Below are 20,480 nucleotides of genomic sequence, written 5' to 3' on the forward strand. Positions count from 1 at the left end.
TCACAAAGCCTTCAAAGGCGGCCACTTCCCTGAGGTATAATTCACATACCATAAAACCCAGTTGGTTTCAGTGGAGAGTTCAGTGCATTCAGCTGAAGCATTCAAATGTGGGGGAAGTGAACGTTTCATACCCCTAGGGCGGGGTAGTTCCTTGGACGGCAGCCTGGGAAGAAATCCCCTGGTGTAGTCTTCTCTCAGCCAGAAGGGCCTGCTGACCCTTGTTGAGCTGTGGTGTGGCCCACCTTTGCTCCTTGGTGGCTGCCTCAAGGCTGGGCTGAGGAAGTGGCACTTACTGGGACTTGCCCAGACTCGAGGAGATGTCACGAGGGCTAAGGAGTTGGGCACCAGGAGGCTTGCAAGTCCTGGCGGGAGGTGTGGAGGATTACTAAGTCTCAGGAGACACTGAGACGGCTCACCAGCCTTTCAGAAGACTCTGTAAACCTAGGCTTGTGGTTGCTGAGGAGGAGGGAGTGGGATGGACTGGGAGTTTGGGGTTAGTAGATGCAAACCACTGCATTTGGAGTGGAGAAGCAATGAGGTCCAGCTGTCTAGCACAGGGAAATATATCCAATCACTTGTGATGGAACGTGATGGAAGACAATGTGAGAAAAAGAATGTATATCTATGTATGACTGGGTTATTTTGCTCTAGAGCAGAAATGGACAGAACATTGTAATTCAACGCTAATAAAATAATTAAAAGAAGATCCGTGAACATGAATGAAGCTGAGATCACAATGCTTCCTGGAGTGGATACGTGCCACCCAAACTCTGAGGACAGATGGATGTGGGCCTGCTGGCAAAGTCTTCAGGCAGTGAGGAGGCTGCAAAGCCCTTCCTGTCAGGACTGTGTTCCCTCAGAATCACCCTACCCAGAGAGAGAACCCTGGTAGGTTTACTCTTTGGTTTCTTTTAGAACCAACTTTCCCAGTTCCTCTGCTTACCAGGAGATCCTTATCACCTACAAGGGCCTGGGTCTGAAATAACCCTGGCACCTCCCACCTCAGCACCGGCCTTGGCATGTTCCAGTTATGAGAGTGAGGCAGATGCAGTTCACCGGGCATTTAAGAGAGAGCCAGGGGACTCGAGTCCATCCATGAACCTTTACAATTCCTATCAGAATTTTTAAAATGCATTTGAATACTTGTAGCAAAGTTTTGACATGCACTAAGTTTCAAGTTGCTGATAAATGGGTAAACATTGTGTCATTTCTGTGCAAAAATTGTTAACTCAGAGTCATGGATAATTATAGTTCTAACTCTTTGCCCTCAAGGTAAGAAAATGAAAATCTAGACCCTACACCAGTCTAGGGCCTTCCTCCTTCTTTCCCACTCTGACAGCCCCGGTGACTGGCCCCGCCTCTTTTATTTCGTTCCTTGGTGTGGTGGCTTTGAGGCGCAATGTCACTCTAGCACACTTTAGGGTTTCAGTGAGTCCAGAGAGAAGTGGAAGTATTTTGCAGACAAACAAGTTAATTAAATTATTTAATTCCCACATCAACCTTGTGCAGTAGGTACTAATTTATCCTCATTTTTGCACATGTGGATCCTGAGGCATAAAGGTTACATGGATAGCAACATTTCCTTTGATTCCCCTGAAATGAATGGATATAACAAGGAAGCAGAAGGAGGAGTAATAAAGACTAGGCTGTTGGGGGCCATCGGGATAATGAGGGACAGAATAAATCCTCTTAGAACACTTCCCTCCCATCACACTGCCAGGAAAAATGGTGTCAAGCTTTTTTTTTCCCCCATTTTTTTTTTTTTTACTTCATATGTGTATTTCCTTCTGTAGCTTGTTTCTTTCTCCTTTTTAAATGTTTTTTTATTTTTTCCATTATAGTTGATTTACATTGTTCTGTTAGTGAAAATCTTTGAAATGAGAAAAAAGTTACTGGTGTTCTCTTGTAGTACCTCCTTCCTAGCTGTCTACGTCTTTCATGATCTTTGAGCTACTTTACAACTCAGTAAGTCTTAGAGTTCTACTGCAAATACTTCTTGTACATAGAGGTGTGAAATTATGTCCTGAGGAGAGGCAACGGATGATACATTGCTGCATATATGTTAACTAATTGAATCCAGCACTTCTGATGGCTTATATACATGTTTTTGAAAAATTTCCCTTTGAATTGGTTATAACATTTTACTGGTTCCATCATTAGGATAAGATAAAATCTTTGGCACATGTTTGATTAATGTTTGTGTGAGAGCCATCATTTTACCTCAAAACATTCAATCATTAACAACTTCTTGTAGTTCCCAAATACACCTATGTCTTCTCATGGGCTGTTTGTTTCCTCTCCATATAATGCTTTGCCGACTTCTTCATCTAGTTCAGGGGTCAGTAGTCTCCAAGCCACAAGCTCAGTCCATCCTACCATCTGCTTTTGTGATGACCTGTAAGTTAAGACTGGCTTTTACATTTTAAGGTTAAAAAATATGATTCTGTAGCACATGACAATGATATGAAACACACTTTAGTGTTCATAAAGACAGTTTAGTTGAAACAACCATGTTGATTTGTTTATACCCTGTCTACAGCTGCTGTGTCTAGAGTACAATGACTGAGTTGAGGAGTTGTGGAAGAAAACATACCACCTGCAAAGCCAAAACCATTTTCTAGCTGGCCCTTTCCAGAAAAAGGTTGTCACCCATTGCTATAGTCTGAATGGGTTCCCCTAAAATTCTTATGTTGAAATCCTTAAACCCAAAGATGATGGTAATAGGAGGTGGGGTCTTTGGGAGGTGCTTAGGTCATGAGAGTAGAGGCTTCACGAATGGGATTAGTACCCTTATAAAGGATATCCAACAATCTCTGAAATATTCAAATAGCTCATGCACTTCTATATCAAATGAATAAAAAACCCAAACAAAGGATGGGAAGAAGATCTAAATAGACATTTATACAAAGAAGACATACAAATGGTCAAAAATACTTGCAAAGATGCTCAATAGCACTAATTATTAGAGAAATGCAAATCATAACTACAATGATAGTAGTTATCATTCTCATTCTCACATCAGTCAGAATGGCCATTATCAAAAAATGTACAAACAATAAATGCTGGGAACCTCCATATGCCACAGGAGTGGCCCTAGAAAAGGCAAAAAGACAAAAAAAAAAAAAGCTCAATATAGAACTACAAATGACCCAGAAATCCTTCTGCTATATATAAGCATATAGCTGGAGAAAACCATAATTCAAAAAGATATATGCACCTCAATGTTCATAGCAGCACTACTTACAACATCCAAGACATGGAAGCAACCTAAATGTCCACAGATAGAGAAATGGATAAAAAAAGATGTTGTACATATATACAATGGAATATTACTCACCATAAAAAAGAACAAAAGAATGCCATTTGCAGTAACATAGATGGACCTATAAATTATCATAGTAAGTGAAGTCAGTCAGATAAAGACAAATATTCTATCACTTAAATATGGAATCTAAAAAAATGATAAACTTATTTATAAAAAGAAACAAACTCACAAACTTTGAAAACTTGAGGCTACCAAAGAGGAATTTCAAGGCAGAGGGAGGGATAAATTAGGAGTTTAGGATTAACATATACACACTACTATATATTAAATAGCCAAAGATTTATATGGAACCATAAAAGACTCAGAATTGCCAAAGCAATCCTAAGGGGGAAAAAACAAAAAACAAAAAACAAGCATGAGGCATAACTCTCCCAGACCTCAGACAATATTACAAAGCTACAGTAATCAAATCAGTGTGGTACTGGTACAAAAACATATATACAGACAATTGGAACAGAAGAGAGAATACAGAAATAAACCCAGACACCTGTGGTCAATTAATCTTCAATAAAGGAGACAAGAATATAAAATGGGAAAAAGATAGCCTCTTCATCAAGTGGTGCTGGGAAAACTGGACAGCGGCATGTAAGTCAATGAAACTAGAACACATCCTTACACCATGCACAAAAATAAAACTCTAAATTGCTTAAAGACTTAAATGTACAATAAGACAGAAGACTTCTAGAAGGGAACACAGGCAAAACATTCTCTGACAACAACCGTACAAGTGTTTTCTTAGGTCAGTCTCCCAAAGCAATAGAAATAAAAACAAAAACAAACCAATGGGACCTAATCAAACTTAAAAGCTTTCACATAGCAAAGGAAACCATACACACAAAAAAGACAACATATGGAATAAGAGAAAATATTTGTAAATGATGCAGCTGACAAGGGCTTAATCTCCAAAACAACACATACGACTCAACAGCAAAAAAACAAATAACCCAATTGAAAAATGGGTAGAAGACCTGAATAGACATTTCTCCAAAGAAGACATATGGATGGCCAGTAGGCACATGAAAAAATGCTCAACATCGCTAATTATTAGAGAAATGCAAATCAAAGCTACAATGAGGTACCACTTCATACCAATCAGAATGGCCATCACTAGTAAGTCTACAAATAGCAAATACTGGAGAGGGTGAAAAGGGAACCCTCTTACACTGTTGGTGGGAATATAGATTGGTACAGCCAAGATGGAAAGCAGTATGGTGATATCTCAGAAGGCCAGATATAGAACTGGCCAGCAATACCACTTTTGGACAAAACTTTCATTGAAAAACATACATGCACTCCTATGTTCACTGCAGTACTACTCACAATAGCCAAGACATGGGAAACAACCTAAATGTCCATCGACAGATGAATGGATAAAAAAGATGTGCTACATATACATAGCAGAATACTACTCAGCCATAAAAAGAACAAAATAATGTCATTTGCAGCAACATGGATGGAACGAGAGACTCTCATACTAAGTGAAGTAAGTCAGAAAGAGAAAGGCAAATACCATATGATATCACTTATATCTGGAATCTAATATATGGCACAAAAGAACCTGTCAATAGAAAAAAGACAAACTCATGGACATGGAAAACAGACTTGTGGTTGCCAAGGGGAAGGGGGAGGGAGGGGAATAGACTAGGAGTTTGGGGTTAGTAGATACAGACTATTACATTTGGAGTGAATAGACAATGAGGTCCTGCTGTACAGCACAGGGAACCATGTCTAAGCACTTGTGATGGAACATGATGGAGGATAATGTGGGAAAAATAATGTATGTATATGTATACCTGGATCACTTTGCTGTGTAGCAGAAATAGACAGAATATTGTAAATCAACTGTAGTAAAAAATAAAATAGATAATCAACAAGGACCTACTAGAAAGCACAGGGAACTCTCCTCAATATTCTATAATAACCTATTTGGGAAAAGAATCTGAAAAAGAATCAATGTATGTATATGCACAACTGAATCACTTTGCTATATACTTGAAATTAACACAACATTGTAAATCAACTATACTCCAATGTAAAACAAAAGTTAAATTTAAATAAAAAATAAAAGACACTCAGAGATCCCTTGCCCTTTCCACCAGGTAAGAACATGGTAAGAAGTCATCAGTCTGGAACTGGGAGGAGGGTTTTTACTGGGACCTAACCATGCTGGCACCCTGATCTTGGACTTCCAGCCTCCAGAATTATGAAAAATGAGTTTCTGTTTTTTATAAGCCACCCAATGTCTGGTACTTGGTGATAGCAACCCAAATGGACCCATGATCTACCTGATGCCACCAATGTCTCAGTATCTCATCTGGGACACTTCCCAACTCTCCAGTCTGGGCTAGGTTCCCCACCCCATCCCACCCTGGGTACATCTAACATTTGCATGTGTGTCACCAGTCACAGCTGCCACCTATGTTGTGATCCTTATTCTTATGTTATCATTCCTAGGAGGCAAGGACATGGACTGAATAAAAAATGTATTTGAATATCACAGCATCCTGAATAAGTAACAATTCTTATCAATTTATTTTTATTTATTATTTTGAGGGTTGGAGCAACAATAAGAATCAACCTATTTTAAAAATAAAATGACAGAAACCATGATTGCTTGTAATCCCCTGGAAATGAAGTGACATAGCAAGAAAGGCAGAAGTGGTGAAGACCAGCTTGTCATGGCCAAACACAGTGACTGAAGGCTGAAGGCAAGGTGTACCCAGAGGAGAGCCAAGTTAACCTGTCCTTGGAGGACTGACTAGCTTTAACCAACAGCTCAACTTGGGCAGGTTGCACAACTTCCGGGAGTGCCCTTCTCACTGTTTTCCACTGATCTACTTCTCCTTGGGTTTAAAAACCTCTCCTGCTTGTCTTCCCATCTTCATATGTTCTTTGGTTTTCCTGCCTTGTCCTTGCCCCATCAAGAGCTTTTCCCAAATTCCTAGGGTGTCCTGTATCACCGTGTGTTTGAGTTAAACACTCCACAGAGTATAATCTGGTTTTTGTCTCGGCAGCTCTTTCATTTTCCGAAGGAACTGTTGGTGATGAGAACTAAGGGGGTCAATGCAAATAGAGGAACAAGATTTGTAGGAAATTAAGTACTTTCAAGGAGCTGAGCACCACACTATTGTGCAGTACCAGTGTCCCCAGTCCTGCCCTAAGTTCGCTCCCGAACATGCTGATTCTCTTTCTCAGCTTCTGGCATGGATTTCTTTCCTTGTCCTGTCACAAGATTTGTCATCTCTTAAACAACTTAGAAATTGTGAGACAATGACGAGTTCCATGCCACCTCAGCCTACTACAAGCCAAGGCACAAATGTCCATTTCTTGAAGGCCATGACTTGCTTTCTGTTCCCTTTACAACTCTCATCTATCAAGTACATTGCAGAAGCTCCAGAAAGCCATTTTGTGTGTTAGGGGTTGAATTATGCCTCCCCTTCTTCCCACAATTCCATTTGCTGAAGTCTTAGAATCCACACAAGTGATATCACATTTGTCTTTCTCTGACAATAATTTCTAGGTCCATCCATGGTGCTGCAAATGGCATTATTTTGTTCTTTTTCTATGACTAATATTCCATTGTGTGTGTGTTTGTGTGTGTATGCACACACACATTATATATACTATATCTTGTTATCCATTCATTTGTTGATGGACACTTAGGTTGATTCCCTTTCTTGACTATTGTAAATAGTGCTATAATGCACATTGAGGTGCATGTATCTTTTTGAATTAGAGTTTTTGTCTTTTCTGGATATATGCCCAGGAGAGGGATTGTTGGATCATTACAGTAATTTTTAGTTTTTTTTTTTTGTCTTTTGTCTTTGTTGTTGTTGTTGCTATTTCTTGGGCCGCTCCTGCGGCATATGGAGGTTCCCAGGCTAGGGGTTGAATCGGAGCTGTGGCCACCGGCCTACGCCAGAGCCACAGCAACGCGGGATCCTAGCAGCGTCTGCAACCTACACCACAGCTCACGGCAACACCGGATTGTTAACCCACTGAGCAAGGGCAGGGACCGAACCCGCAACCTCATGGTTCCTAGTCGGATTCGTTAACCACTGCGCCACGACGGGAACTCCGTAATTTTTAGTTTTTAAAGGAACTTCCACACTGTTCTCCATAGTGGCTGCACCAACTTACATTCCAACAAACAGTGTTGGAGGGTTCCCTTTACTCCACACCCTCTGGAAGGACCCTTTCTTCCTTAGAGTAAGGAGAAACAGAGAAGCAAATCCAGATCTCCAAGTTGGCCCTCTTCTTCCTCCCTTTGCTCACTTAAGATGGAGGCAGTGATAGGGATGGAGGAGGGTAGTTATACAGGTGGTTGTAGAAGTCCCAGTAGGGGACCATAGTTAGAGAGAGATACCAAGGGAACTATGGGAGACCACTGCAAGTTAATCATCATTCAAAAAACCCATCAGAATGAAGCAGGCTTGCTTAATTATAAAACCATAAGCAAAAGCTTGAGATATGCCTCAGGTCATTAAGTGAAAGATAAAATGAGGTCTGTATTCAAGTTCAGCATGATAATGATCCTTGGGATCAAGGAGAGACGTTTAAGGGAAGGCTGATATTACCAGGTAGGAGACCCTCATTATATGGAAACCAGAGATGATTCAACATATTTTAGCATATGTTCCCACCCTTCTCCTGATTTGAATAGCACAATGACAGTCCTAGTTTGACCTCCTAAGGTCACACACTCTCTTACCCAACATGAAGGGGGAGTTAAAGATGTGGTCTTTTCCCCCTCCCCACTTTCCTTGGATTATAAAGATGTAGCCCACCTGATCCTTGGGGCAGTGCTTCTTTGCCTGCCCATTTGCATCTCTCACAAGTATCCTATCTTGTTTAAAAAAATTATTTTATTATTATTAAAATATAGTCGACTTACAATGTTTCATCAAGTTCTATTGTACAGCAAAGTGACCCAATCACACACATTTCCCTGTGCTGTACAGTAAGATCCCATTGCCCATCCATTCCAAATATAACAGTTTGCATCCCTAAAACCTCCAAAATGCCCATCCATCCCACTCTCCCCCCCACCTCCAGGAACCCCAAGTCTGCTCTTCTGTTTTTGTTTTTTGGGTTTTTTTTAAAATAGGGTCATTTGTTCCATATTTAGATTCCACAAATAAGTGACATCATACTGTGCTTGTCTTTTTCTTTCTGGCTTACTTCACTTAGCATGAGAGTCTCTAGGTCCATCCACGTTGCTGCAAATGACATTATTTTGTTCTTTTTTATGGCTGAGTAGTATTCCATTGTGTGTATATACTGCAGCTTCCCAATCCATTCATCTGTTGATGGACATTTAGGTTGTTTCCATGTCTTGGCTATTGTGAACAGTGCTGCTATAAACATAAAGGTGCATATATCTTTTTCAATGAAAGTTTTGTCTGGATACATGACCAGCAGTGGACTAGCTGGATCATATGGTTGTTCTATATTTAGTTCCCTGAGGTACTTCATACTGTTTTCCATAGTGGTTGTACCAATTTACATTCCCACCAACAGTGGAGGAGGGTACCTTTTTCTTCACACCCTCTCCAGCATTTGTTAATAAGCATCCTATCTTAATGTATCTATTTCTCACCTATCACTTTGTCTCTTGCTGAATTCCTTTTGTGCTGAGACACAAAGAACCTGAACTTTGGTCAGTCCAGACACTAGGTGAGTGGTTCTCATTAAAAAATTGTGGGTTCGAGTGCCAGCATGGGTTCTGGCTAGATGCAAGTCATAAGTATTTTCAGTTTCAGTAGCACTGAGCTTGGTTGAGCAGAGAGCTGAGACCTCCATCATCTGCCCATGAACTTGCTCCCCAGAGTAAAGCTGGCAAGCCGTTAGCATGACTTTCACATTCTCACCAAGTCCTTCCCTTCTCTGTGCAAAATAATAACCGTGACAGAGCTGACCACCTCAAACAAGTCCCAACAATGTTGAAAGGACTTCATAAGCACTTGTAAGTGTGGGCAAAGTCAAGAAGGCTTTGGTTTTGCCTTGAAGCAGCACTCAAGTTCATGTACTAGATCTCTTCTACGGCTGAGATCTTTGGAGAGAAAAGCAGTGCCACGTCACAGGATCAATGAGAGTATGAAGTGGCAATGGACGCTGCTTCCTGGAGAACCTGGCATTTCATAGGCACTAGAGGCGGGTTAGTTCTTTTTTTCTCCCTCCTCATTTTAACACAAATTTTCGCCAACTAAAGAGGATTAAATGCTGAAAACCGTGCATAAAGTAGAAAATGCCACCAGTATTATTTCCACTGGGGAGACAGAATGTGAAAAAAATACAACGTAGTTTGCAGAGGATTGTGTCTTAGTCCGTTCAGGCTGCCCTAACAAAACACCCTAGTGTGAGGTGCTTACACAAGAGAGATCTGGTTTCTTACAGCTCTGGAGGCTGGAAGTCCCAGATCAAGGTGCCAGCTGATACAGTTCCTGGTGCGATGCTGCCTGGGGCCTTGCAGATGGCTGCTTTTTCTCCATATCCTCATGTGGGTGCTAGGGCTTTAACGTAATAGCTTTTGGGGAGACATGTTCCGTCCAAAGCAGACGGCTTGATCACATCTACTCTTGACCTTTTCTTGCGTTTCAGATTTTTGCCCTGGGGAGTTTCAATTGTGTTAAGGCCTCTGCAACTGCATCCTCTCCTAATTCTCCATTTCTGCGCTTGGCTGGAAGGAGACCAGAGGCTGTGGCAGCATCACCACACTTTGGCATCTCCCTGCATCACTGGAGGTGAGTGGGGCCTTCTCATGGGTGCCGGGATGTGCCTGTTCCGTGAGTGTTCCCATGGCTCATTCCACATGGAACAGAGCTTCTAGTGTTACTTCCATGACCTCATGAAAAGGAATCAGCTCTTCCACGTTTGGAGAGTGAGGCAGGGCAGGAAAGAGTAAGAGAGACCACAGATCTCAAAGCCTCTATTCCCTCCCCACACACCCTTCCCATCCTCCTCCTGATCTGTTGTCAGTGGGAGGCATCAAGATGCCAGTTGCTGCTCCTTTTATTTTCATCGCCATATCTTCACACCATCACTCAGTGCAGCAGATTCCTTATTCTTGTGAAAAGCTGCTCCATGCCCCCTCTTTCCTCATACTCTTGTTTTTTTCTTGTACATAGTTTCCAACAGTGTTATTTGAAAATATACTTTTTTTTAAGGGCTGCACCTGCAGTATATGAAAGTACCAAGGCTAGGGGTCAAACTGGAGCTATAGCTGCCAGAAAACACCACGGCCACAGCAATGCAGGATCCGAGCCACGTCAGCAACCCACACCACAGCTCACGGCAATGCCAGATCCTTAGTCCACTGAGCGAGGCCAGGGATCGAATCCACATCCCCATGGATCCTAATCAGGTTTGTTAACCACTAAGCCACAAAGGGAATTCCTATACCTTATCTTTTTGTCTTTTTTTTTTTTCTCTCTTTTTGCTTTTTCTAGGGCCGCTTTCCACAGCATATGGAGGTTCCCAGGCTAGGGGGTCGAATCGGAGCTGTAGCCGCTGGTCTACACCAGAGCCACAGCCACTCGGGATCCGAGCAGCATCTGCAACCTACACCACAGCTCATGGCAACACCGGATCTTTAACCCACTGAGCAAGGCCAGGGATCGAACCCTCAACCTCATGGTTCCTAGTTGGATTCGTCAACCACTGCACCACAACGGGAACTCCTTCTTTTTGCCTTTTTTGGCCTTGCTTATGTGGAAGTCCCCGGGCCAGGGATCAAACCTATGCCACAGCTGCTGCAGCGACAACACTGTATCCTTAACTCACTGAGTCACAAGAGAATCCCAGGATATCTTTTCTTTTTAGGGGGTTGTAACCTCCCCCTCCCCCTTTAGCTAGAGAAAACAAAAAATAACCCCAAAGGGAAAGCCACAAATAGGAGCAGTGAAAATGGGTGCGGAGTTAAGGAAAGACATTGAGGTCTGCAGTCTATTTCATTACTAACATCTGCAGGATACAAAGCAGTTCCCTAGGCTGTGAGCTCTATTGTCTGCGAGAGGAGAAAAGAGAGTAGGAATCATGCGAAAGGTTAAACATTCCCAGGTTACTGGCCTCACACGCCCTGAGACTTTCCAATCCTTGTGTGGCTGGAGTTAAACTTACTCATGTGGACTCCTGGGGCTTCCTGGGGGGAAGGAAGGAGGGTGTCATTTGTGCAGGCAAAGCTCCACTGGTCTCACGACAGCTCAGGTTCCTGGCCACTTACTCTCTGGACAGCTGGCCTCGGAACTCCAAGCCCTGAAACGAGCGTTCTCCCATCTACAGCCCCCTTCTGCCACCCATTCCCTCGCCACATAGCTGCCCTCTAACCTCTCTGGCAGCTCCCTGTGATGGGGTGGAGTAGGGGACCATAGCTAGAGAGGGAGACCTAGGGAACTTTGGGAGACCACTTCAAGTTAATAATCCCTCAAGAAAACTATCAGGGAGCTCCCATCGTGGTGCAGCAGAAACAAATCTGACTAGGAACCATGAGGTTGTGGGTTCGATCCCTGGCCTTGCTCAGTGGGTTGAGGATCCAGCATGGCCGTGAACTGTGATATAGGTCACAGACGTGGCTCTGATGTGATGTTGCTGTGGCTGTGGCGTAGGCCAGCAGCTGTAGCTCCGATTGGACCCCTAGCGTGGAAACCTCCATGTGCTGCCGGTGCAGCCATAAAAAAACACAGAAAAAACAAGAACAAAAACCCTATCAGAACATTGTGGAATGAAGCAGATTTGCTTAACTATAAAACCGTAAGTAAAAGCACGAGATATGCCCCAGGTCATTAAGTGAAAGATAAAATGAGGTCTGCCTGCAAGTTCAGCAAAATAATGATCCTTAGGCCCAAGGACAGGAATTTAAGGGAAGGATGACCTTCCAAAGTAGGAGATCCTCATTATATAGAAACCTGAGATAGTACAACATATTTTAGCATCTGTTACCAACCTTCTGCTGATTCGAATAAGCACTGTGACAGTCCTAGTTTGACCTCACAGGGTCCAATATGTAGGAGGAGCTAATGACGTAAGCTTGACGTCAACTCCAAGAACCAGGAAGAAGGCGGTCTTTTCCCACTCCCGACTCCTCTTCGGTTATAAAAATGCAGACCACCTAATCCTTGGGGCAGAGCCTCCTTGCCTGCCTGCTTGCATCTTTCACAAGCCTCCTATCTTAAAACATCTATTTCTTGCCTATTACTTTGTCTCTCCCTGAATTCCTTCTCTGCTGAGACACAAAGAACCTGAACTTCAGTAAGTCCAGACACCAGATGAGTGATTCTAATTAAAAGACTGTTGGTTCAAGTCCCAGTACGGGTTTTAGCTTGGTTCAAGTCCTGGCACATAAATTCAAGTCCCGGCACATGAATTCAAGTCCCAATCTGGCTGACTTCGAGTCAGAGGTGTTTTGGTTTCTCTGGGCTTTGTCTTACCTCTGGGGACAAGCATCTCTGTACCACTCTGGAAACATGCACAGTTCTTTTTGGCTCTATTAGACACCAGGGCCCAAGTGGCCGTCATTCCAGGCACTCCCTCTCAAGTCCCCAAAGTGAGAGCTCTCCTCTTACAGTCCACTGCTGGTAAAAGCATCAACCCTGCACAAACCCACTCAGATGTCACGAGTGGACGCTTCACCTCAAATGGGTGTCCCCCAGCTCCCCTTTCCCTCTTGTGGGCATGGATGCCCTGACATAACACCATGCCACCTGGAATAAGCCCAGGTTCATGGCTTCCTAATGGGACTTGCCAAATGGATGCCAGGGACTTCCTCCTCTGGTCAGGATGGAAAGAGTCCACAGGACCAACTTACAGAGGGCACTGGAGGCCCACGGCTGCCATGAGTGAGATGGTCCAGATGGGAATCTTTAATCCCACATAAACCTCCCCTTTAAAGACCCATTTGGCTGGTTCTGAAGCCACCGCTGATGAAAGAAAGGAGCATTGCCATTTCTGCTGCCCTCTCTGCAGCAGCAGAGGAATCCCAGGCCCAATCTGCTTTCACTTTGGAAAGGGCTCCAAATATATTAGGAGGCTCCCAAAGGGATATTTCTTTTCTTTTTTTTTTTTGTCTTTTGTTGTTGTTGTTATTGCTATTTCTTGGGCCGCTCCCGCGGCATATGGAGGTTCCCAGGCTAGGGGTTGAATTGGAGCTGTAGCCACCGGCCTACGCCAGAGCCACAGCAACGCGGGATCCGAGCCGCGTCTGCAACCTACACCACAGCTCACGGCAACGCCGGATCATTAACCCACTGAGCAAGGGCAGGGACCGAACCCGCCACCTCATGGTTCCTAGTCGGATTCGTTAACCACTGCGCCACGACGGGAACTCCCCAAAGGGATATTTCAATGGTCCTGAAGGATACATAACCTCTGTCGCCAGGATTTAAATATCGTACAGTTGGAAAGTGGCATCCTACGAAGGACCTTGGGCATAGGGTTTCTCTGAGGAAGCAGGGAAGGCAGATTTGCAGGCCCTCACAGACCAGCGACAGCAACAATGTGGGTGGACAACTGCTCCTCCCAAGACCCAAGGTCCAGCCTCCCCTGCCAAGTTCTGGGGCATCATCAGGTCCTCTAAGGGCCAAGAAATCCTCCCAGAAGTCACACATGAATTTTTCACATTACATCACCCAACACACCTAGGTAAAACACACACTAAGTTTTTTCATGTTCTGGAGGCAACACACCCCTCATCTCTAATTCTTCACCCACTACGTGCAATCACATCCAAGATTCCACCCTGGTGTTGGGATGAAGCCCAATACTGGGCTTTAGAAGCCACACAGCAGTCACTCCAACAAGCCACAGCTTTCATCCCCTCTGTCCTGCAATCCCAGTCAAGTCCTTGGCCACCTCTTACTATGCGTCCCGGAGTCTCTGGACCACACAGGCATCTACCTGGCTTCCTATGTGGCTTTGGAATAAGTGCCAACCCACAGCAGCAGCCCAAGATACTCCCCGAGAGTGCCAGCTTTTGGCATCCTCTTGGGCTTGTCAGAAACTGAGGCCCTAACTAGCCACCTCCCAGTACTACTCCAGACCCACAGGTTCCTGTCATGTCCTAGATTAGCTGTGCCCAGGGGAAGCTTGGCACGGCTATTGATGCCTCCTAGGTAAAATGGAAATGGCAGCTTCAAGACAGGGCTACACCTGATGTCAAAGGCCTTCCCAAATTACAAGAGGGTGTGTCTCCCCCCATGCTCAACCCCTTGCCTATGAGACTTGGGGAAGTAAGAGCCCTACCTCCCCCACTGTGGTTACTTGGTAGCCCCTTGGGACTAGCTGTCTGGGAGGGATGGAGAGCTGCTGTTCTTCAGGGATAGAAGCACCACCACTGTATGCAGTGCAGCTGGAGGTCAGGGCATTCCACCTGCCAGCCTCGGGCACCTCACCAGTGGAGGAGGGAGGGGGCTCCCCGCTCAGCCCAGGTGATGGGTCTGGGATGTCCACCCAGCACTCGAGGAAGCCATACAAAGGGGCCCTTCACAGATCCCCATTCTTAGACTTTTGGGTGGTTGCTCTTGGCCTTGGGGTTTGGTTTGCCCATTGGCAAAGGGGTAATTTTCTCACACAAAGGCCAGCCCGCCTGGGGTGTCCAGATATGGAAAGAATTTACTGAGACCCCCATTCCCATCATTTCGACTCACATGTCTGCTCATACTAGCAGTGTCACATCAGAAGCCATTTTCAATGGCAGACCCTCTCACTAAGCCCTCCCCACTCTGCCCAGTACAGATGCCTCAAGGTATCGGACCATCCCATCACTTGAGAAATGGGCCCACACAGCCTTGAGTTCCTAAGTAATCTGTGCCTTAACAACTTGGCCTCAAGTGAGGGGACCCCCTTCTCCAGCAGCAGCTAAGAGCATTCTCTGCTCCCAAACCAAACAACCAAAGGCCATCCAGATGAGGACATATTCCCCGGGGAGCCCGATCACACTCTTGCTAGCTGACTGATTTCCTGGGCCCACCGCCCCCTTCTGCTGGGGCTTCCAGACACGGTGTCCTCTTTGCAACCCCCACCTGGAACTCCTCTTCAAAACTCCTCTTTCCTGAATATTTATTCTAGTTCCTTTTGGATGGACAGATATTTACTCTGACCAGGGTACCTCTCAGGAGACTCACTGGGGGCATCTCCAACCTAATAGTCTTTGGATCTTCCTTCTAAACTTGGTCCACAGGCAGCATTGAGCATCTTAATGACCTTCTTAAAAAGACACACCTTAAATTACTTTCAGGAAAGTGGTCCCAAAAGGGATTAAACTCTTGCCCTAGGCATTTCTAGCCAATAGCATCACTACTGAGAGGCTGAGACCAGCACAAAATACACCTATTATTGTAAATAAAGTTTTATGGGAACTCAGCTATACTCTCAAGTATCTCACACACCTCAGTTCTTAAATTTGTGACTGATTTTGTTCCACAACTGCAGAGCTGAGTAGTTACAACACAGGTTACATTGCCTGCAAAGCCCTGAATTGTTTGTCATCCAACCCTTCACAGAAAAAAGGTTCATCAACCCTGCTCCACTGTGTGGCACTTGGCTTGCAGGAGGGCAAAAGGGGCAGGGAGTATAGTTGGGAGACTAGAGATAAAGAGATATTGTATGTCTTCACACACATTTTAGAAAAAACCCAGAGAATTGGCTGTTAGGCTTGTTGGGTGGAGGCACCTGAAACGACTCCTGGGGGTTTTGCCTTGATTGAGCCAGTGTGGGGCTTTTTACTGAAACTGGGTGATGGGCAGAGATGAGAGAAGAGATGGCAGAAGAGGGGTGTCTGAAGATCTGGAGACACCAACAAGTCAGGGTGTCAGAAAAGCCTCACAGGTGTCCTTGCTACAGAGAGACACAGGTTGGGAGGGGACAGTCTCCCAGAATTCAGAATGTCTGGGTGTGTAGTAGAGCCGACAGGCATACTCAGATACCTGACAGCCACCTATCCGAGTGGGAGAGAGATGGCTTTTGGCAGACCTACCTCTAGGAGCAGGCTGGGTCCTGATCCCTTGAATTTACCACGTGGAGATGGGAGCAGAGCCAAAGGCCTCCCACCTCCCCTCCCCCACCCCCACACCCCAACCCCCAGCATCCTTAGGCAGGCTGACCAGAGAGAAAGAACCAAGGGAGGAGTTACTTAGGTCTAGTTCCTTTTTTCTTTTTTCCTTTAAAAGGCATCATTATATTATTAAAGTATAATAAAACTGTAGAAAAATGAAATATAGTAATTCAAAATAAAAAAGAAAAAACTTAGCCTTATTGATATAACTTACATAATGTTGACCTCAAAGAACAGACTGTCAGTTATTTCTCTAGCAAAGATGTGTTTCTTCTGAGTCAGAACAGGATTGCAAGCCTGAATCTCCAACCACCGTGAGCTATGAGCAAACCCCCTGCAGCAGGGAAAGGAGCATGCTTTTATAGAGGGAGTTGGAAGGGCTAACTAACAAAGAGTCGTGGCTTCTCATTGGTTAAGTCCTTGCTAGGAAAGAAGAGAAGTCTTTCTTCTTCCTGTTGGGGTCTGCTATCCTCACAGACTGTGAGAGCTCCCCCTTCTGGTCTCCCAACTCTATTTGAGGTTTTTGTTTATTCTTTTTTTTTTCTTTACAAAACAATAAAACATATCAATTCTAAGGATATAGTTTTGAGTTCTGACAAATGAACACACCTCTCCCCTGAAAACATCATCATAATCAAAATATAAACTATCTCCTTCATCCCTGAAAATTTCCCTCAGCCTCTTTGTAGTAAATTCCTCCCCATGCCTCAGCCCCAGGCAGCACCTGATAGGCCTTCCTTCATTGTAGATTAGTTTTGCCTGTTGCAATGTTTCACCTAAAGGAAACTTCTTGTTTGGCTTCTTTCACTATGAGAATGTTACACCTATCAGTAGTTTTTTCCTCTTACTTGTAGATTAGCTTTTCATTGGTATGAATACTGGTATGATATAACAAAATTTGTTTATCTATTACCTGATTTCAGCTGTTTCAAGTTTTTTGCTATTATGAAAAGAGCCTAGTTTCTTTTTTCAATCTCAGCAGAGAAATCACTACTATGCTTACAGGTGGGAGAGGTGACAGGAGGGCGTGTTTGTTGAGGGCAGAGTTTCCCACATATTAGGATACATTAGAATCACCTAGAATGCTTGTTAAATCACAGATGGCTGGTCTCTAGTACAGGAATTTCTGATTCAGTAGATCTGAGGTGGGCAAAGATTTGCATTTATTTCTATCCACTAGTGCTGATGCTTCTGTTCTGGGGACCACACTTTGAGAAACACTGGGGTCTCCTGGAAGAGACAGAAGGACGGGGAGGGGAAGTGACCTATAATGTGGTGCTGTAGTTAACACAGCCTCATTTATGAACAGCCCTGAGCACTCTCAGACACACATAAGCCTGGGGATGGTTCACTTTAACAACTTTATTGAGGTATAACTTACATACCACAAGTTCACTTGTTTTAAGCATACAATTAAATTATTTTTAGTAAATTTATTAAATTGTGCCATCATCCACACAGTCCAGTTTTAGAACTTTTCCATTACTCCAGTAAAATCCCTCATGCCAATTTACAGTTAATCCTTAATCCCAGTCCCAGACAACCTAATCACTTTCTGTCTTTTATAAGCTTGCTTGTCTGGACATTTCAAGGAGATGAAATCATGCAGTATGTGGTTTTTGTGTCTGGTTTCTTAATTTAGCATGTTGTCACTAAGGGTTCTCTATGTTGTAGCAGGTATTAGTACTTTAAAAAATGTCCAACTAGTATGCCATTTAATTGTATTGATTTAATTAGATTGTTTAATTGTATGGATAGACCACACTGTGTTTCTGCAATTATCAATTCATGGACATCTGGGTTACTCTTTGGCTATTATGATGAATGCCTCTGCAAACATTCACATACAAGTCTTTGCGTAGATATCTTTTTTCACTTCTTTTGGGTATACACCTAGGAGTGGAATTTGCAGGCCATTAAGGTAAATTTATATTTAACATTTTAAGAAACTGCCAGACTATTTTCCAAAGTGGCTCTACCATTTCATAGCCTACCAACAATGTGGGGTCCATTTTCCTTGGATATTTCATTGTTGTTTTTAATGGAAAGGATACAAGAGAATTTGAGATCAACTTGTATGAAGAAATGTACTCAAAATACTGTTCATTAAGTAGTGCACATACAAGAGTGTGATAGTATGTTGTTTTTTGATGCTGGTTACAGTCTTGGCTGCACATAGGAATCATCTGTGGAGCTTTGAAAAATCCTGATGTCAGGCTACATCTCCAACAGAAGAGTGATGTGACAGGGGTGGGTGGACGGCAGGCATGAGGACCTTTAAAGCTTCCAGGTGAATCCAATGTGTAGGCTGAGTCTATGTGCGCTCGTGCACTCATGCTTGGGAGCACACGCACACATACACACACACACACACACACACACACACACACACAAGGACAAAGTCTGTTAATTAAAGGGAAAGTTTGTTCACTGAGATAATAGCTAAACAGCTACAGCTGAAGAAAGACAGTGTCTCTAGGACAGATTGAGTGATACTCAATTTGAATTCAATAGAAGGAAGAGAATGGACTGTCTGGCAAACAGTAGCATCTATGATTATCTTCACTTACTTTTCCTGGGATTATTTCACCTTTTCCACCTTTTTTGACCATAAAGTAGAGGAGAATAAAATGATAACAGAAGGGAGTGTGGGGAAGGGGAGTCATAGGTTTCCAAGGTCTGTTAGTTTTAGAAGGGAGAGACTTGGTGTTTAAATGTCAACAGACAATCCGGTTGGGCAGAAGAAGGGATAAAAAGTGGGGAAGAATCCACAAGGGTAGAGAGAGGTTCCTGGATGCAGGTGGAAGGATGGATCCCCTCTTTTAACAGGAGGTGAGGTAGAGGATGTGGCATATTGAGGCAGACATCTTGGTCTGCTAATCAGAAGGTGAGGGAATCCTCATCTCTTTTTTCTTTTTCTTAAGTTAGCGAATTGTGATATATGGTCATTTTGTAGAGAGCAACTTGCTGTGAGGCTGGGTGGGGAGAGGGAGTAGGGCTGAATGTTTGAGGAGAGTCAGTAAGTTCACCTGAGAAAAATACGCAGGGCCATGGGGAGAGTCGAGCCCTTTGAAGGTTTTATGATTTTATAATGATGCTGATCACTGTTCTATTTCTCAGCTCTTAGGGGCAGGTGAGGGAAAGCAGACAGTGGCTTGATCCTGAGTAATATGATAGCTCCATGAGTATTGAGAAAAGACAGAAGGGCAAAGGACTTGGAGGCAAAGCAGGAGGGTTTCAAAAGCAACAGACCATAAAAATCCATGCAGGAAAAGGGATGGAGAAAAAAAAAGTAAACTAGGGAGTAAAATAAAAGAGAAGCCGACTCACAGATACAGATAACGAATTAGTGGTTCCCAGTGGGGAGAGAAGAGGGAGAAGGGCAAGATAGGAATAGGGGAAGAATAAAAAAGGAATAAACTGGAGAACTGAGAGAAAGCAGAAGGGACCGTGGGTTGGAGGAGAGGCTGTGGGCAGAGAGCGGGATGCTTAGATTTTATTATTATGGAGGCAGAGGAAAGAATGAACCAGACAGATGGGTTGTTCATGTGGGTGATGGCAAATATCATTGTCTCCATTTCCTCCCCTTCTACTCCTCAACTCGCTTCAATCTGTTACCACACTCCACCCAACAGCTTTTACTAAGGTCTCAGATGACTTATGTTCAAATCCAAGAAAGATTTTCCCATTCTCACTTTGCTTGACTTTTCAGTATCATGTGACACTGGAAACCACTTCCTGCTCCTCAAATAGTCTTTCTCACTGGCTTCCGAGACGATACACATTCTCCTTATTTATTCCCAACTTCTCCAGCTCCTGTTTATGGGTCTCCTTTACAGGTCTACCTGCCTCTTCCTATCTGCTCTATACAGGAGTTTCTTAACAGGGCGTAATCCTCAGCACGCTTGTCTCTCTTTTCTCCCTGGGCAATCTCACCCTGTGCCTCACGGCTTCAATTGCTACTCATCATCTTAGAAGTTTCTTTCGAGCATTAAGTCTGTATATCCAATTGCTACTGGTTGTTTCCACTTGGATATCTCAGAGGCTTTTCAAACTCCTTGGTTATTAACCCAAACTCATAACTTATCCCCAATCTGGTTCCCTCCTCAT

Source organism: Phacochoerus africanus, chromosome 11, assembly GCF_016906955.1.
Source record: "Phacochoerus africanus isolate WHEZ1 chromosome 11, ROS_Pafr_v1, whole genome shotgun sequence".
Lineage (NCBI taxonomy): Eukaryota > Metazoa > Chordata > Mammalia > Artiodactyla > Suidae > Phacochoerus > Phacochoerus africanus.